The 15,565-nt window shown below is 35.4% G+C and overlaps 1 long non-coding RNA gene across 3 annotated transcripts; it reads left to right on the forward strand.

Moving 5' to 3' along the window:
- Positions 1-3,730: 3,730 nt before the first annotated feature.
- On the forward strand, positions 3,731-6,388 carry LOC141702037 (uncharacterized). 3 transcript variants are annotated; one of them, XR_012566986.1, is made up of 4 exons: positions 3,731-4,476; positions 4,764-4,997; positions 5,218-5,555; positions 5,645-6,388. It is a non-coding gene; the product is annotated as an uncharacterized LOC141702037 (long non-coding RNA). The 3 variants fall into 3 exon arrangements; XR_012566987.1 differs by having other exon boundaries at positions 3,731-4,103; XR_012566985.1 differs by having other exon boundaries at positions 3,733-4,997.
- Positions 6,389-15,565: the final 9,177 nt, after the last annotated feature.

Raw genomic sequence — 15,565 nt, forward strand, 5'->3', positions numbered from 1 at the left:
ACATATGGGAGGGTATTCCATATTAGGAAGAATGCTATTCCATTGAAGTATTTTGAAGAACTGGAACATGTTCTATTTTTACTTCAAGTGAAAAACAGATCAACAGATGGTGCTGCAGGTTATTTAAAATCAAATATTCAAAGACAGAAGAGGCTTTACTCTGTAAAGTCTGACAGCCCATACGGTCCTAAGTACAGATCTCACAGTGGAGAAATTGTTGAAATGAAGCCTAATACCGCAAAGATCATCACTACATTTTCTAGTATTAAGGGACTTGAATTTAATTTGGAGTCTGATGAAGCCTTTATAATCAGACTGAATCAGGATATTAGAAAAGCTAAAATAAATGATCACATGGCTGCTATCTTTCAAACTGGTGAAGATACAGTTGAACTGAAAAATGCTAAAAGGAGGATGGTCAATGAACTTGAATATGCTGAGAGATGTTTGTTGAAGAACTATCTCAGAACAACTCCTGACATCAAAGAGATCAGAAATTAAAGCCAAGTCAAAGATCTACAACTGCTTAAATTCTGAAGGATATACAGACTGAAGCTGAAATCAGACTTTGAGGATGGTAAAGCTATAAGGACTGTAAGTTGTAGTTATCTAGTCAAATTCTCATGCATTTGTACTTAATGTTTTTGACATCATCAAATATCTGTTGAACTTGTATATTATGCTAATTTACAAGTTGGGGGAGATTGTTAGATATATTTGTGATGTCATATCTAATAATTATTTGTGTTTAGTTTTCAGATCTTACTTAACAAGACAAATCAGTAATTAACTGGAAATCAGTACTTATACTGAAGTCAGGACTTAAGATATCAGAACTTAAGTTGTCAGAACTTAAGTTATCAGGAGATAATATCAGGAATTAAGAAGACGTTCAGATAAGGAAGGTGGCTGATTGAAAGGAAAGAAGATCAAGAAAAACATAAGAAGAGATATGCATGGAGAAGAATTCTATGAAGAATAGAATACTTGGAAGAAAAGATAACTGATTGATATATATTAGGAAGCAGAATTATATTCGATATCAATTAGAAGATTATCTTGTAACTATGTAGTATATAAACACAGACATAGGGTTTACACTATATGTGTTATCTTATTCGAGGATATTATTCTTTGTAACCCTAGCAGCTCTCGTGATAATTTGTTCATCACTGAGAGAGAACAGTTCTTTGTAACAGAGTTTATTGTGTTGAATAAAATCTGTATTCTGTTACTTGAGTTCTTATATTCGATTTGATTGTAGTAAACACTGTATTCAACCCCCTTCTACAGTGTGTGTGACCTAACAGACTGATTCCGTGCATTATCCGTTGATGGACTTTCTGACGCCCCTGGATCGGGATTTTCTATGGCTGATAAATCTTGACGCTGGTTAGGATTTGCCGTGGTTAGTAAATACTGATGGGATGGCTGTATCAGGACAAATCCTGATACTGACTGTTATATTTTTTATTCTGGAAATATTTCATTAAATGCAATTTAAGTCAGGATATTTATTTTAATTAAAGTAATGTATTCAGTTACGCTTTGTGGTATATTATATGTACTGAACAAAATATTTGAAATAAATATACGTCAATCACATAATTGTGAAAACGTAACTGCTATATCTCTCTCTTTCTCTCCTCCATAACATACATATTATAGCATAGGTTGTCTGGGCGAACTGAGATACGGGTCGCTGTTGAGTATTACGTGACTGTGAACGAAATGCTCTGTCCTGTTTTATCCTGGAAGCGATATTGCTGCAACCCAACACAGCGCAAGTGGGGCCATAATCTCTTCAAGAACAGTCTAGGCTTCTCGAAGTTTAGGCGACTCAGCTGTTCATAGTCCTTTCAGATTTGTTAAAGCTTCTGTTAGAGCTAAGTGTTCTTCCCTCTATTTGTCAGTTCATTTACTGATTATATCTTGTTGTTTTGCCTTCGTATTTTTGTTTCGTTATTTGGTTCATTGCCTGTTCTTGCTTAATCTTGATATATATAACTGTCTAATTCATTGTTGCGTGTAGTGTTAGTTTACGTTCCCAACAAAATGTTAAGGATTACTTTGATTATTATAAGCTAAAATTAAGTAAAACAAGAACAAAAATGTAAATGATACAGGAGATTGGTGACGTGGGAAATTTTTGAATAGGTAAAAATCGCGGGTGGGATTGAGTACCAAACCTTAGATAATTTCACTAATATATCGATCATATTTACAATGTATATAATTCGAGAGAATGAGTATCAAAATTCAAACTAATATTATTCATGCTTGACAAATGACTTGTATTTTTTTTATGAGGTCATGTGTGTGTGTTGTAAAATGTGTGTTGATGTATTGTACTGATGCCAAAAATGAAATTCACTCTCCCTCCTTGTGCTCATCAGCTCCTACTTCCTTGGTTCTGTTCCGTTTTCCCGTTATTGTTGTTAACTCAATGATCATGTTGCCTAAATGTCTCTCCTGGAAAGTCGAGTGGTTAGAGACCAAATCTCCAAGCTTATCCTCTCGACACATCTTCCGTCCGTCACGTCCTCAATGCTCCTGATTCTGAATGTTACTAAGTCGTCGGTTGACCTCTCGTTCTGTCTCGACATAAGGCGAAAATCTTGACATAACAATGGTCGGGTTTTGGGCCAAATTTGTCACATTTTTAGCTTAAAGTACCCAAAAAAGCACACCCTGGAAACCTGGCCCGCCACTAGTACACGGGAAACGCATTTAAAAGTTGGGCGAACAGCTTAACGCATAAAAACCCCGCGTTACCATTATTTTTAGCATAAATGCAGGAGCTAAGTTTATAATCAGTCAATGAAAATGCAAGATGAACTATCGTGAGGATCCAAAACACATTAATCATCATCGTTTACCATAAAAATGCAAATTTGGTTAAATTTTGTGTTTCTGTGATTGCTGACGTATCAAATTACAAAGAACAGAACTAATATGTGCGTTGTCCATGAAGAATGCAACTAATACTTACATTTTCATGAAAACGTATATACATATTGCGTTTATTAATATAATTTCCGGTTGCGTTGGGTTCAAATTCAAGTTTAGATTCATATTTATATATAGAGACATATATGTATGTATGCATATTTTGCTTGCTAACGATTGAAATGATAGGCTGAGGCAGTAAAATCTGAGATGGAAGTGATTTCTTGTGTAATGGGCTTGGCCTTATTTAGATATTTAATGGACTCGGTGTATTCCCTTCCATCTGATCTGATGACAAAAACGAGTCATATAGATAACGTGATTATTAACCCGGTTAACCAAGTGCCATGGATGGACCAGGTTTGTGTATAGTTCCATTTTGGGCATTATCTCCAAAATATGCATCTTTTTGTGTATTTTCTCACAATGGCCCCAGATTTTATCAATAAAATTAATGATGGATAAAAAAAATTATTCCCTTTATCTCAATTTATCTGTTCTATTTGATTTTTTATGGTCAAATTGACCCAAATTTGACCGTAAATTAAACCTCAATCTTTCATTATTTTTAAAAATTGATAAATATATATATTAAAATATATTACGTGTACATTTTAATGATATAATTTTTATAATATTTTTTGATTATTCACTATATGAAATTATTGGTAAAAAATGGGTCAATTTGACCATAAAAAATCAAAAAAACAGATAAACTGGAACGAATGGAACAGCTAAAAATTGTAGTCATATGATTAAATTCTACCGATTCAAAAGAGGTAGTGCATAGTGATGATCCAACTTCATTGGCCTCATGTATCAATCAATCGATATGCATGCACCATCTGTTCACTTATCAACAATCTAAGTTCCAAGAGTTATCATAATTTCCAGCTTTTCCCTGTATTCACTCCACTTAAAATTCTTTTATTCTTTCTAAATTTCTTGCTTGTATTTCTCTTCCAACTATTTTCAATTAAAACTCAATTAAAACTGGTGGTTGGATTGCTACCAGTCTACTCGATTCGTGTGACAGTCATCCCAGCGCTTTAAAGATTGAGAAGCTTGAAGAAGCCAAACTACTTTTCCACTCCGATGTGGTCGTTATTGTTCCTGGTGACGGTGATTGTGCCGACTCATACAGAAAAAATTGGGTATGCTTCTATTATTATTCATTAAATATCAGCTTCACCTTTCTGTTTTCAAAACTCAATGCTGATGTGCTCCACGCTCTGAAAGTATCGCCTGGACAACTCATGCCTTTTGCATGAAGGATGTTAGCCTGTCTGGATGTCACTGAAAAAAATATCAATTGAAAATCGATGTTGAAGTGGTGAAGCAGTCATACAACCTCAAGAAGTTTAGCGGTTGTAGGTTTGATTTTGCTAACATGAACACAAATGACCTTCTGATTCTCAATAATGAGACCATCTATAATAGAAACTGAAAGAAGGACTACTTTTTTGTTGATCACATGATGTTGGGTAGTGATCTTGATTATCTGATTTAAAAAAGGGAATAACACTGGTAATCTTTTTTAAAGCCCTTTACTTTTACTTGTTTCTCGAATAATTCTTAGATCTTATCGTTTTCACAAGTTGACTTTTCATATGTCATCTTTACACTTTCGCATGCCTTTTACATCTCTACTTCCAAATTTTTCTTTCCTTTATTTATTGATTGATCAAGATCTGTTTCCTGCATTACCATATCCCGCTCATTACGTGATTACGTTATTGTTTAATACTTGATGTCAGTTCTCCTTTCTCTGTTGTTATTTTTTCATTATGGTGGCCCTCCCTTTGTGATTTTAGACATAGATTTTTAATGTGATGAGAGAGATGTTGCTTCCAAAGAGATCATCAAGAAGATTCGTAGTTTGCCTGTTGCCGAGAGGCTATGGCCCAACTGTTTGGATCGTCTCATACACAATGCTAGCGTAGTGAATGTTGCTGAATTTTCCAGTTAGAGGAAGAAAGGAGTCGAAAGAGTCGAATGAAGGGTGTCTGAGAATCCGAGAAACAGAGGTGCAGCTACGAAGACTAGAAGTAAGTTATCTATTCCTGTCACTAAGCCCTCTTTGTCTGTTCACAGTATTTCCTCAAAATTTAAAGAAAGTCCCAATACCACGAATGAGATTGAAATGAGCTCCTGGCTCAAGTATGCTAGAGGTATACGTCGAATAATTTTAATTTGACGTGTCTCTTTTTTCCTGTATCTCTTTGTTAATACTCTTGACACACATTGACCCCTGCTTCCTAATTGTAGAGTTTAAGCCACCTGTCATCAAGCTGTTGTTGATTTGTAGTAAAGATTTATTTAAGAAATCCCGTGAGGATGGGTCCATTGAGACTAAATCTTCTAAATCTCCCTTCCTAGCAAGCCTCACTACCAGTCCCCCTATCAAGAAGATCAGAACTAAATTATCTAGTATTGGTACCAGTAGCCAATTCACTCCTCTTGCTGCTCAAGCCTATAGTGTTGGAGTCAAAACCTCCACCTTCGCACACTTGTCGGGAGACATGATCCTGCCTCAATCAATGGTGCGCCATTCTGCCAAGACCATTGGATCCATAATGGACTATTCTGCTGGCTACTCTTTTCACGTAAGCATTTCATCGATCGTGCTATATGTATATTCACCATATAATCTTTGCTTTTTAATTATTAACGCCCTTTACTTCATTCAATCCAGGATCTGACAAGGCATTCTGGTTTCCTGTGAACTGTATGAGCACGAGTCCAACATGCACAAAGAGATTGAAGTTGAACGCAAGGGATGTGACAGTAAAATCCAAGCTGCAAAGGAGTTAGCAAGCCGTAATCTCAAGGCCAAGAATAAAGTGCGGAAAGAACTGAAGACTTTGCTCAAAAGTCCAGTTATTGGAGAAAAATATGCGTGATGAGGCTAAAAAAGTTGTTCATCAGCAAATTATGAAGACTCGTGTCAGCATGCTGCTTGAGTACAACAGGGGAGAATGGTGCTCTTGGGATGTGCTTGAAACTGTGAAGATCTAGAATAAAGCTTTCCCCGACGATGCCTTTCCCCTTAATGATCTTGTGACCTTGGTGGTGAAGATGTTGAAATGAAGTCTCCAAAGGGCAGTGGCCATAATGACGAGTGAAAAGCTTTCCTTCTCGTAATTTTCTTTTATATTCTAAGTCACTATAAGTCGAACTTTTAAATTGCCTAAGTAGTGTTCCTTTTCGTACTTTGATGGTTTTGCTACTATTTATCCTTGTTCCTCCTTTTAGCGGAGGATGTTGGTTTTAACTTTGTTGGTTTTTGTTTGACAATCCGATATGCTTTTGACATGTCGATATCGTTTATGTATTTTTTCTCATTACTTCAACTTTTTCTCTCTTTTCTAACTCTTTGGTTGTATTTGTTACTTATTACCTGGAACAGGATTGGCCATATGTTGATATGGATTCAATACTTGTAATTTAGTTGATCATCGTTGTTTAAGCTTAGTGTATCCAAGTAAGGGATTAATAACTTGTAGATTTACAAGTCGTATAAGAAACTCTTAATCCAAAACATGTCTAGATGTAATTCTTTAGAAAAATAGATTTTTATTTAATAACCAATCATTGTAAAACTTGTATTTAATTGTTTATTATGTTAAATAATTATGTGATTACGTGAAGTATGAGTTGTCATAATGTTCCTTAACTTTAGTGTGTTTATTCCTCATACATGTCAACATGTGTTGTGAGTTGTCATGACAGTCTCGCTCTACGTTTTGTTGTTATTTGGTTACCAGATCTTGACATTATCATAGTACTTAACAAGTCGAAAAAAAGTATAATCGAATAAGTTGGTGCATGCACTCGTAGAGTGACTAAGAGGCATTCCCCTCTTGAAGCTCACCAATTACCCGTTAGCTATCATTTGTGTTCTAGTGTATTTCAGTATCGCTGTGTCATTATAGTTTGATAAAATAAACAAGAATATGGAAGATGTTTGTAGTTTTCTCATTTTTCATGACAAAATATCGTAATAGGGGATCAACCTTTGTGTTTGAAGTTCTAGGTTAAATATAATAAATCGATGATTAAATATAACTAGGATGGTTATTCTGGTTATATTATAAGGAAGTGCAGTGAAGTAATTGTTGCATACCACATGATCTATCATATTGTAAATAGGAAGAATAAACACATTCGTAGGAGTAATTCACGTAATCATGTAGCACATAATGTAAGAATACGAAAGGAAATTGATTCATGACATAACCAGTCTCAGTGTAAGCAAAAACTGAAATTGACATATATATAGAGTTATGTCCTAATGGCTTATTGATGGTTCTACTAAAAAACTGGAATAATATAAGGGAATAGAAAATTTTACACGTGATAAAATTTTAAATGTAAAGCATTCCAACTCCTTAGTATTTGTTTTCCATCCAAGGTAGACAACTAATAAGCCCCACCTCCGACGACTGCATCTATGAGGTAATGCCCTTCCCAGGTGTCAGCAATTTTCCTGCCATAATGTCTATAGTGTTCTGGAACGTCTTCCTCAATACTAAATCAACAACTCAAAATGCCTTTAAATGGACATGTTTGTTGTAAGTGTTGGCGACCCTTTGCTGAGATACCATGTGTATATTTTCCATCTCTCGCAGTTCATCCACTGTGTCTATATCATGTGCCAACTCCTTTTCAATCATTTCAGGTGTCAATAACCCGTACCTGGAAGTAGGCATCATGACCTCTATTGGTAAGACATCTTCTGTACCATAGACCAAACTATATGGTGTCTTCCCTGTCGACATTTTTAGTGTAGTTTTGTCAGACCATAATACCCAAGGCAGTTCCTCATCCCAATTACCCTTTCTTAACGTCAACCTCTGCTCAAGGTTGTTAGTTATGACTTTGTTACTGAACTCAGCTTGCCCATTTTCTTAAGGATACCTAGGTGTCGATTTGATCAAGTTGACATTTCACCGTTTACAAATTCCTCTATCTTGTCAGTTATAAACTGTGACATATTGTCACAAATGATCTCAGATGGTACTCCAAACTTGCACAAAATATTCTCTTTGATATTTGAGATCACTTCCTTGGACGTGAGTTTCTTGAGCGTTTCTACCTCGATCCACTTAGAAAAATTATTTGTCATGGCCAACATAAAGACTTTCTAGCCTGCTGTTCTGGCATCTTTTCCACAATGTCTATCCCCATCTCATAAAAGTCCAAAAAAGTATAGACGTATTTAGAAGTTCAGATGGCTAATGTATCATGGGTGTGTGTCTTTGACAAGCATCACATTTCTACGTGTAATCCAAGGCGTCTTCCCTTAATATCGTCCAATAGTGCCCCAAATGTAATACTTTCAGTGAAAAGTTTCTCTCATTGGTTTGATGCCCACATTCTCCCTCATGAGCATCTCTTGGAACCATATCAGCCTCATGTTTTTTCCAAACATCTCTGAAGCAATCATGTAGACGACTTCCTGAACAACACACTGTCCACGATAGTGAATCTTGATGCTTTCATCCCAAGGACCCTGGCTTCATTGTACGTGTCAGGTTGGATTTCATGTTGCAAATAACTTTTGTAGACTTGAATCCAACTATCCACAGCTTCATTAATATTGTCGTCATGTGAGTTGAGGACCAATACTTTTATCTCTTGGAACAATATTTCACTAGCAGGCTTCATAATATGAACAACAGGGATGTTACTAAAACAGAAGCCTTTGAACATAGCCCCAAGACCAACTAATGCGTCAGCTTGAACATTGCTCTCTCTTAGTACTTTTCGTATGTTGAGTGTGTCAAAGGAATTTGTCAAATTTTTTGTGATGTTGAGGTACGTAATCATCTTGGAATCTTTGGCCTCGTAGAAGCCATTAACATGATTAATAATCACTAATGAATTACTATATGCGTCAATTTGTCTCATGTCTTTGAAAGTTGTCAATCCCAATATTAGTGCTTCGTACTCAGCCTCATTACAAGTAGCTTTGAAATCACAACATACTGAGTATGCCACTATATCCTCCTATGGTGATTTTAGTAAGCCTGTTCTATGCACATTTGATGTATTGTCTGTATACAATGTCCATGGCTTGATGTCTGCTTTTGATATGACTCGACAGAATTCTTGTTCAGCTGTCGTCATTTGGCTTGGACTGAAATCAATCACAAAGTCATCTAAAACTTGTGATTTTATAGTAGTTATGATGTCATAAATGATGTCATACGTACTTAGACGGATAGCCGATTTAGCCATCCTTCCCGTCAGCTCAGGTTTACTCAAAACCGTTATTCATAACATGTATTATATTAGACTTAAAGTAATGCCTTAACTTTGTAGAATTTATAGCCAATGCAAGTACTAGTTTTTCAAAAGATGTGTACCTTGTTTCCACATCTACTAAACTTTTACTGACATAGTAGACTAGTGACTGGACGCCTTCATATTCCTCGGCAAGTACTCCACTAACAACATGATAAGTGACGAATATGTATACATAGAGTTCTTCTCCTTGAATTGGTTTTGACAAGAGTGGAGGAGTGGTTAGGTAAGTATTCAATCCAGTAAGTTGTTAGATGAAATTGATGATATCAGAATTTAGCTATCAGATTTTTCCATCAGAGTTTGCTACTAGAAGTTATCAGAGTTTATGAAGACTATCAGTATTTGACAGATCGGAGGTTAATATCAGAGTTTGTCTTTCAGCATCTATCTAGACTGATTTCCAGGAAGTAATTGATTCTATTTAGAAGACTTTGATTTGCAGAGATGTGTTGATGTAAAACTTTACCTATTGTAGCAATCAATAGATGGGTATGTATTAGGATTCCTTATTCACTTGTAAAATATCTTCTAGATTGATTGTGTAACTGCGCAGTATATAAGCACATATTAGGTTAAAACTTAATGCTTCTTCGAATTGATATATCATACACATAACCTAGCAGCTTTCAAGGATATCTGTTCATCCTTTGAGAGAGTACTGTAATCAATTTTTATTCAATTATTCATTCTGTTGAGTTCGTTAATTCAATTTGAGTGTTTAACTGTATTCACCTCCCCCCTCTACAGTTGATTTAAGGCCTAACAATTGGTATTAGAGGCTGTTGTTGATACACAAACAGATTAAGATCCAAGAAATAATCATTAATGGCAAATAAAAAACTCAACAAAATCCCCCACCACCAGCTACAAACCAAATCAGCCATAACATGAGCATATATGAGGCTATCAAGGTTCCAATCATGAAGATTCATGAATAGCCAATCTGGAATATCAAGATCGCCATGTGTCTCGAAGCAACAGATCCTGAATATCTGAACATGATTTATGATGGTCCTCACATTCCCATGAAACTGTTGTTACTGTCCCTGGTCAAGAAGAAAATATGGTTGACAAGGACAAACATGACTATACTCCTGAGGATCTTTCATCAATTATGAAAGCTGTAAAAGTTAAACATCTTTTGCATATCAGTCTTGATAGTGTCATGTCCAATAGGATGATTGGATGTAAAACTGCCAAGGAAATTTGGGATACTTTGGAGTTCAAGTGTCAAGGCACTACTGTTATCAAGAAGAATAGAAGGACAATACTCACTCAAGAGTATAAACATTTTGACTCAAAAGCCGATGAGTCCTTGACTGAAATCTATGACAGGTTTCAGAAGTTGTTGAATGACTTGTCACTGGTTGATAAAGAATATGATCCAGAAGATTCTCACTTGAAGTTTCTTCTTGCACTCCCTGAAAAGTGGGACTTGAAAGTCACATCAATAAAGGACAATTATGATCTTGATGAGACATCTTTGGATGAGATTTATGGGATGTTGAAAACTCATGAATGGGAGATGGAGCAGAGAAGTAAGAGGAAAGGGTCTCGAGCAGGATAGGTTGCACTCACGATTGAAGAAAACCAAGGGAGAAAGCTGGGAGAAAGAGTCATTCTAAAAGAAAGTCTATGATTGCAAAGTCTGATACTGAGTCATCAAATACTGATGATGACTCAAACTCTGATAACGACTCAGACTCTGAAAGTGATCATGATGATGATGAGAACATTCTACATATGGTTGCTCTCCTAGTGAAAAGCTTCAAGAAGATGGACGATAAAGACTTCAAGAAAGGAAAAAGGTTTTCCAGTAAAGGCTCAAGCTCTTCAAACTCTGATAGGAGGAACTATAGAAGAAACTCTAATGAGAAGGAGTCAAAGTCTAGAAAAATTGACAAGTCAAAGTTAAAGTGCTACAATTGTGATGGAGTTGGACACTTTGCAGCTGACTGCAGAAAGCCAAAAGCTGAGAAGAAACAAGCCTTGATCACAAAGAAGAAGAATTGGGATGATACATCAGAATCGGATGAGGGTGTCAACTATGCTCTCATGGAAAATGCTGATAGTGAACTTGAGACTACTAAGATGAAGGTACCTCAAGCTACTCTTATTTTTATACTGATGATATTTATGAATTAAGGTTATTTCTTAAAACTATGTATGTTAGTTATAGCCTATAGGGATCAAACACTTAAAAATACTAGGATCGGAATTGAAAACTCTGATTTAAAGAAAACAAGTGATTACCTAGAAGATGAGTTGATTTTCATATTAGAAACTCAAAAATAAAGAGATGATTCTTTGTATGTTAAAGATAAATTATTAGAAAAACATGCTTATCTTGAAAAAAATTAGCTAAACAAAGAGAAGTTATCAAGATTTGGACTAATTCAGGAAAAACAACTCAGGGTTTAATAGAAAGTGGTTGTTGGGGATCAGGATTAGGTTATGATAATAAATCTAATTCTGATAAAGGAAATGAAAAAGAAACTTAGAAGATTAAACCAATAAATGCTAATAAAAAGGTAAAACTGAACAAGTCTCAGTTAAAGCCTATTAAGTTTAATTTAATTGTTGATGCTGTTAAGTCAGTAAATGAAATAGGTTTAACCTCAGCACCTAAGTCAAGCTTAAAACTGATAGGTGTGAACAAGTTCACACCAAGTCAATAAATGTTGGTTTAATTACTTAGAAACAACTTAAGAAAAAACTGAAGGAAGTTAAAATGAAAAAAGGAAAAACAGCCTAGGAAGAACATAAATGGAAAAGTAAGCGTCAATAAGGAAAACAAATACAAACTCATTCTTAATGCACCTAGAAAGGCTTGTTTAAACTGTGGTAGTACTAATCATCTTGTTGTTGCTTAAAAGAAGAATACAGGAATACATACTGTTCCTCATAAATCAGAGTTTAGGAATAGAATAGTGAGATATAAACCACAGAATCCATGTTTTTATTGTGGTAGTGTTTGACATTCAATTTATATATGGAAAGAGTATCACAGTTAGTATTATGATTTTTATGAAATGAAACCCTCTTTAAATAAGACAAAAAGTTATTTCTGCATGTGTAAACTCTAATATTAAGAATGTTAGCATAAACTCTGATGTAAAATCTTTTGCTACAAATGTTAACAAACTTAAAAAGGCCAAAGGATCCAAGCAAGTCTGGGTCCTTAAATAACACTAATTAATTATTTATCTGATTGCAGGGTAACATGAAAAATTCTCTAATTTTGGACAGTGGATGTTCAGGCCACATGATTGGAAATAAATACCTACTATCAGAGTTTAAGGAGAAGGCTGACCCAAGTGTTTCTTATGGAGATGACAACTTAGGAAAAACTTCGGGATTTGGCAATTTGGAAATGTCATCGTTAGAAATGTAGCTCTAGTTGCAGGACTCAAGCATAATCTGATCAGTGTGAGTCAAATCTGTGACAGAGGTTATCATGTGGCTTTTTATGAGGAATATTGTGAAATTGTCAATATTCAGATGACAATGTTGCAATGACTGGTTACAGACATGGTAACTTGTAACACCCCCAGATTCGGGGTCGGGGATCCGGGTTGTCACGGTCTTTCTTTTCATTAATAGCACTTAACTTAAATCAAAATGAATAACTGCATGATGTGACCCCATAATAATACACAATCCATAACACGTTATAGTCCCAGAGATGAAATTGGGATAAGTATCAGTCATAAGATCCACAAGTTATAAGTTATTTCAAACCCAAAATGATCAATTAATAAGTTTACAAGTTCCTTGCCATTATCTTACACAAGTCATAATTATACATAAGTCTGATTTCCAAAAGCTGAAAGTCTAGTCTACAGGTAGATCTACTTCTGCAGCGATAGCGGCTAAGATCTCAGCGGGTAGTCGCGGGACGTTTCCCACGGTCTTGCGGTGGGTGTGATTGAGTCTGGCCATCTTTCCTAGATTTTGTTGTGTGATAAATAAATAAAGCAAGAGTGAGCAATACAACTCACAAGATAATATATAATTTGATCAACAATGCAAAGTATCTTTAAAATAATTTTTCTGAAAATCTTTGCCATACATAAGGTAACATTTTCTTAATATATGTTTAAAAGGTGAAGTTACGAGATACTTTAATATATTTATATATATTTTTCGTAAAACTCATTGAAAACTACTGTTGTTCAAAGTCTAACAAATTTTCAAAGGTTCATCATATAAATAAAGTTACAAGGTGAATCTTGTATAATTATTTCATAAAAACTGTAATAACCCCAATTTTTGGGAAATTTTTGAAACCCTTATGAATAGTGTTTTTGCTGAATGAGAAAACTTTTCATGCCACACTATGTAGGGGTTCTGATATGGATATTCTGAGATTTTATTAGTACTTTATATGGGATATAAGTGTATGTAAAGATCGTCAGAATCCAAATCCGAATACTTTGATTTTTCCCGGAAATACACTAGATACGGAAAGATTTGAGAAAAAGGTAACATGATAAAAAGGATTTAAATTAAAGGATTATAGCAGAGGATCATAAAAGGAATATAATATATTGAGAAAGGTTAAGGGAACCTAAGTAATAAGATCCCGGGTATGATCCTTCAAACGATAAACGAAAACGAAAGTTAAGCGAACCGTATAACAGATCAGCGGTCATTAGGCAAACAATTAGGAAGTTAATCAAAGGGATTAGAGAGGATGATGTCACCCAACCAATGAGAAGAGGATAAGGAGGGGAGGATGACATCATGAGGATGACACAAGCATGACATGGGAAGGAAGGAGATGTGGTGGCTTTTTAACCACACAAAATCAAGGGCAACTAGGTAATTTACTAAAACAAACACAAAAATCAAACCAACCAAGCCAAGCAAATCATTTTTCATCAAAATCAAAAAGAAACCAAGACATTGTTCTTCATGCTCTCGGCCAAAACAGAACCAGAACACTAAAACTGCTGTATCTCCTTCATTTCTCACTCAAATATTGTGTTCTATAGCTCATTGGAAAGGTATTGAGATGGCCTACAACTCTTGTTCACAAGTCTCATCCAAATAATCATGGTAAGACCCTCATTTTTACAGTTCTTTAAATCGGACTTTTAGAAACTTCAAAGCCTAACTTTGTGTTCTTGATTTCTTTGGAAAGATCAAGCTTGTAGGAGGCTCCCTAAGACTTCCTAGCAACTTAACACCTCCCAAGGAAGGTATAAACTTCAAACCCTAGCCTTTACTTTATTTGTTAGTAAGTTTAATGGTTGGTGTTGTGAAATGAGAAGCATGGATTGTGATTATTAGTAGTTTGGTTTGATTTGGAAGTGTTTTTGGTAATTGAAGCTTGATTATAGTTCATAGGTCGTGATTGTGGTTGTTTGAGTTGAAAACCTTGGAGATTATGGACTGATGTGGTATGGTTTAGGTGAAGTTTTGTTGTATTGATGGTTATGAGTTGGTTGGTGGTTAATTGGAGTAGTTTAAACATTGGTAATCGCGTAAACATAGCCGTCGTAACGTCCGATTTTCTTTGGACTGTTTTTGTGCATAACATTAGGACCCGAGAACCCCCTGCTAGATTATGACCACTGCCATGTTTAGATAGCTCATGTTACGAGCTTCGTTTTGATATGTAGTTCGTTCGATTCCGATGCACGGTTTAGGAGAAACGACCGTTTCAAGTAACGGCGTTTCGCGAACGAAACTTTTCCCCTCGCCTTACTTTGAAACATAGGTTAAAGACCAAAAAGGGTTAATTAATGCATGAAACATTTATGGTAAGTGTGTTAGGCAGTTGGTAAGACACTCGCGAAGGAATCGCCTTAAAACTCGTAAAGGTTAAATTATTAAAAATGGTGGAGCCGAGGGTACTCGAGTGACTTAAGAGAATCAGTAAGCGCAAAACGAGCGTTAGAGTCTGAGTTGGTTAGAGTATAGATTTACAAGTGACTTTGGTTTAATTCCAACTTACTTGTTGTTTATAGGTTACCAGACTCGTCCCGAGCCATTCGTAACCCCCAGTCACTCAGGCAAGTTTTCTACCCGATATACTGTTGTTGTGATGTAAATATATGTATATGCATTATCTTGTGATAGTGCATGATTGTTATTAGCAAATTTTGCGATATATTGGAGCATGCTGATATGGTATATATGCATGTCTGTTTCGTAATCTGGTTATCTATCTGTTGATTTCAATGCTTATAGTTGTATAATACCTATGCTAGAAATAAGCAAGTAGTTGCGTATACCCTTAGTATAGGGGATAAAAGGTGAACATATTTCTAAACCGGGAGTCGATGTTCCCGAGTAT

This window comes from Apium graveolens, unplaced genomic scaffold, assembly GCF_009905375.1.
Source record: "Apium graveolens cultivar Ventura unplaced genomic scaffold, ASM990537v1 ctg4572, whole genome shotgun sequence".
Lineage (NCBI taxonomy): Eukaryota > Viridiplantae > Streptophyta > Magnoliopsida > Apiales > Apiaceae > Apium > Apium graveolens.